We start from the raw sequence: 5077 nt of genomic DNA on the forward strand, positions 1-5077 counted from the left end.
GTTTCACAGCTCTGGCACTGCAATCAACAATGCATACGTCTTAACTAAGAAGGCAACAGTTCAAATGGAAAACCTACTTCCTCTCTGGGAGTGAAGGAAGCCAGCTGCTTGATCTTCAGTGTCTGGTTGAGTCTTGGATGCATCAAGCACAGGGACACCAGCTGATACCCCATGGTTGAGGTGCTCCATATATTGTGCAAGGATCGGTTCGTTATAATCACCATTCTGCATTTTTTAACAGCAGCAACAGCATAAAATGGTTCAGGTAAGGGTGCATCATTGGAAGACTTTCACTAAAATATGTCCTCACCATGTCTCAAATACAGCAATACCTCATAGAAGCCATTGTACTGCACACAGAATGGACAGTCTCAGCAGTTTCTGTTCTCATATGGAACCTCAGTGTTTTGATTACAGAACCAGCAATTCACAATGACATGAACTGGTTTCTTCCCATTGAATAGGGAGTTTATATATATAACTGAATTTGATCAAACTATAGCAATGATTGTGAGCAAGGAGCTTTCATTTTACAGCCTAAAAATGAAAGTGGCAAATAAATGTATGTTACAAATAAACCAAACTTGAAACGTTATATGAATAGCTTCATGTTGAATAAACACAGTTAATCAGTCATTACAAACTACATTCTATTAATACAGAATGTTTATGAAAGTTAATTTAATCTAATTAACAATAAATGAACAGTCGAATATTGTAGTTCAAACAGTCCGATAGCTGTAGTAATGGCTTAACTCATTTTGCTTATTTAGAGAGAACGATACATTTGAAAACCCACAGGTTTGTGAATTTGGGTCTCTAAATCATACAAAAGTAGGTTTTCTATTGCTGAACAGTTAGCTAGCTAACAAACTACCAGCACCTAAACGATCAAAGTTGAAAGCTGAACAATGAAATGGTTCCACAAGGAATGGTTTATAGCCCCGAGTTTCACACTCGCTGACCTCAACTGTTAGCTAGCTAACTAGCGTATCGCTGTGATAAAGCGATACAATCTTTAGCAATGAGGACATGAATAAAGTATCCTTTACAATTTTCACAATATTGTGAAATTTAATTTGCTGGCATTGGAGGTTATTAAATATTCACAATATCAATAATAATTCCTTGGCTCACAGAATCAGACATTACATTTTTGCTGTTATGGCAGCTGTTATAAAGATCATATTTATACAGAACCCTGTTCAGTTAGTGCTAGTATTGAGGAACCATTGCATAACTAATAGCGGTACAGAGACAGAAACATCATGTGTTCAGATGAATAACTGGATGTGTGTGAGACAGTCTGTGAGAGGTTTGCATTTGTGTGTTGCATGACTATGAGTGGGAAAACCATATAAAGGTAAAAACATTACCTCTGCAACAAGGATCTCTTCTATTTGAAGGAAAGGTTTAAGTTAGACACATTCTCAACAGAGTAAGTTAAATCTGTCTGTGTTAAGACCAGTTGACATATCAGTGGTTTATCACTGATTATGTCTGCCACTGAGATACCACAAATTAAGCTTTCCAGATTCCAAGACATACAGTTGTGCAGTGTGAGCCATACATCAATTTGAAAACTTCAAAAGTCACGTAATGCGTGCATGGCATAAGTGTATTAGCAGGTCCCGAAAACATTTGCTATCAGAAAGGATTTCATCATAGAAAAAAACTACAAATTCTAGACTTGAGAATGTGAGCATCAATCCCACTAACACTCACATACTAAAAGAGCACTCTACCACTTGACCTAGTTCTCCTAGAGTGGGACTTGTTTGCAGATCGGACAAAAGCTGAAGACACAGTGGAATGGCAATTCTCTAGGAGATCATACCAAATCCTGCATCCACCCTAAATATTTCATCTAGCTGTGAAGTCAAAAAAGCTTATTCCTGAAATGATAGGAATAGTTCTTGCAGATTCTGATATGCTATGCAAACACTATAAAATGTGAGCTATGTTAGATCTGGCAGCCATTGGCTCTAACTGTCTCTTTTTATTGAGTTAAGCAATGCTTACAGAATAACTTTCTATGGCTTCAAATACTTCCAAGAATTAAACCTTGCAGAGCTCTGTAGCTAGACACATTGTCTCTGTAGGTTTGACATGTTCATTTGACAAACTAGCTAAAATAGCATCTTTTGGTTTGAATAAATTGCCCCTTAGACCCAGACAAAAAATTGCTCAAAATCGTTCTGCTTATTCATGCAGCAATGACACAGATTTCCAAAGAAAGAGGACGTATGGTTAAAGCTAGAAAAAAATGCCTACTCTGTGCTCAGGCAGAAAATCTGATATTTTAAATATGTCCCTAAAAGGTTTATATTCCTTGGCTCACAGAATCAGACATTACATTTTTGTTGTTATGGCAGATTTCATGGTGTAATAGACAGCACTATGTAACTCGCAGCAATAAAGCTCAGTGGACTTTGCAATTGATGATTTCGTCACTGTGTACAACTGCACTGAATTGCTCTTTAACAAAAGCTTCTCCACATTTGCTTTTGAAGTTTAATTCAAAAGTTGGCTGCAGAATAACCATTTGTCAGAGGGAACAATAAGTGTCAACTTTCACCTATGCTCGGTCGAAAAAGTGGCCGTAATCTCGTTGACACCAAGTCTACAATTTCATGGAAAGGTTCCCTTCAGTGCTGCACCAAAAACTGCGAAATGAACAGAGAAAGGCCGATTAGCTCAGTTGGTCAGAGCGTGGTGCTAATAACGCCAAGGTCATGGGTTCGATCCCCATATGGGCCATGTGGGTTTTGTTTGATGAATGACCCCTTGTCAACAAACCACCTGTTTGAACTTGTGTTGCTTATAACATTGCTTGTAAATCACAATCTGCTAAGACATGTTCCAAGTACATTAGAGTGTGTTCTTGATTACAAAACTTTACCCATGGATTTGTGCTTGTTTACAAATCTTGGACAATGCAGAGAAAAGTATGAAATCAGAGGGACTCTGGCATTAGTGTAAGGCTCTCGATCGCTGTGTGAATAGGTCAAAGAAGCAATTCCAGAGGCATGCAGACAACCTGCATCCTCCCCATCAAATTATAGCCAGTTAGGTGTCTGGCAGTGCCAGGGAGTTCAAATCCTTTAGTCTGAAATGTGTTGGGATATGATTATGCCTGCCACTGAGGTCTGACAGCTCCACAGTTGCCTTGTGAAAAGAATACAGTATAGACCGGCACCCACATACATTACTGTACACATCAGAGATCAGCGCAGGAATATCAGTTTGTAAACCCGCCAAATCTGCCCCCACAGGCTCCCTGAGTTCTACTAATCGCTCCAACACCTTGTTTCAACCTCAGTTTCTTTTTTTTTGAAGCGCATGAGGCAGCTTCAGCTATTTCCACAGGCAATCATATTAGATGTGCCATCAGTAACCAGACATGTGACTTTATTTTATTCCCCATTCTTCCATAAGAGAGGATTTCACACAGGCCAAATTTTCAGCCGTATGCGCCTGCAGGAATTTCACAACACCAAGTAGTGTAGACTTCAGAAATGTGTTGTCATCTATAAAATGGCAGGTCACAGCCAAGAAGGCATCCACATTAAGAGATGTCCACATATCTGCTGACAAACTCATTGCAGGAATTTTGAAGAAAATAATTATATATATTTTTAATACTACTCTCATAATGTATCCATGTCACCACACATACCTTCCTAGTTAGGAGAATATAAGTTGAATCCAATTTTGCTACCAAGTCCCTGAAGCTTTTATCCTCAACTATGCTAAATGGCTGTGTGTCTCTAACTATCATGGGGACCAAAGCCTCATCCAGCTCTTCCTTTCTGGTCACTGCTTTGTAAAGATTAGATTATACTTTGTCACCAAAAAATATAGTACTCACCAATGAAATTCACTTTATAATCCAATCCAAACTGCAAATAACATGTAAGATGCAGAGAATAATGCAATATATATATATATATATATATATATATATATATATATATATATATATATATATATATTTATGTATATAGAGTATATACACATTTTATATACATGTGCATAATAACGTTAACACCTTGTGACAACTGATAAATAAGCCAAATGACATTGGCAAGGGTGACAGTAGGAAAAACTCACTGGAATGGTGGAAGGGACTTGGAAGGTGTCAGACTCAAAAGGGAACTCCCCCTCCTTCGGTTAACCCTGGATAAACCTGGGCAAAGATGAGTTGGGTAGAGGATGGCTGACAAATTGTAAGCATGAAAGATACACTACAGCATTCCTACACAAAGACATCATAGGAGATAGAAACAGAGCACAGTTCACCTGGATAGAACACCTGGGTAGAAATACAGTAACTCATTATTATAACAGTACAAAGAAATGAAATGTGGATCATCCAGGTGAGGTTCATCTGCTAATCTGCACATAAATATTGTTTGTGACAGTGCAGAATGTTGCAGGTAAATGGAGGGCAAGGTGCTGTCATTTTAAGCATTTTAAGGCAGGTCCAGGAAGGAGAAACCCCAGCAGGTAGGAAGAGTTAGTGGGGAGCACAGATAGCACAGCACTCCAGAATCATGTACTGGAGCATGGTGTGTCCACTGGGAGGAGGTGGGGTGGTTGGAAGAGCATAAAAGACTGTTGTTACTGCAAAGATTCATTTAGACCTTTCATTTGGACTGTTATTCTTTTTTTAGGGGGCGGGGGGGGGGGCATGTATTTAATGAAATAATAACGAAAAATTAATAGATGAATTCATACCAACTCAAATTTGCTGGTAAAGAAATCATTTGTAAGGTAAAAGTTATTTTAAGAGTGATGTTAAGGAATTTTTTTAAATGTTAATTATAATTTCATTAGAATAATTCTAACATCTACGGGATGATCTGAGGGTTAAAGAAAAAAGAGGTGGACCTTATGGGCAATAAAGCAAAAGTCGTTATTGTAGTACAAGACCCTTTGTTCTAGCTAAGTGATCTGCTGCATCTCAGTTTGAGTCATGTAGAATTCTAAAGACAGAAAGTCTTTATTCTGGCATAAAATAAAACTGAAGGGGGAAACATACTTTGAGTTAGTACCAGTAGTTATTGATTGTACA

General features: G+C 38.1%; 1 non-coding gene across 1 annotated transcript; it reads left to right on the forward strand.

Moving 5' to 3' along the window:
* Positions 1 to 2686: 2686 nt before the first annotated feature.
* trnai-aau (transfer RNA isoleucine (anticodon AAU)) lies at positions 2687 to 2760 on the forward strand. The gene has a single exon. It is a non-coding gene; the product is annotated as a tRNA-Ile (tRNA).
* Positions 2761 to 5077: the final 2317 nt, after the last annotated feature.

This window comes from Electrophorus electricus, unplaced genomic scaffold, assembly GCF_041902795.1.
Source record: "Electrophorus electricus isolate QZ-2024a unplaced genomic scaffold, ASM4190279v1 Scaffold36, whole genome shotgun sequence".
Lineage (NCBI taxonomy): Eukaryota > Metazoa > Chordata > Actinopteri > Gymnotiformes > Gymnotidae > Electrophorus > Electrophorus electricus.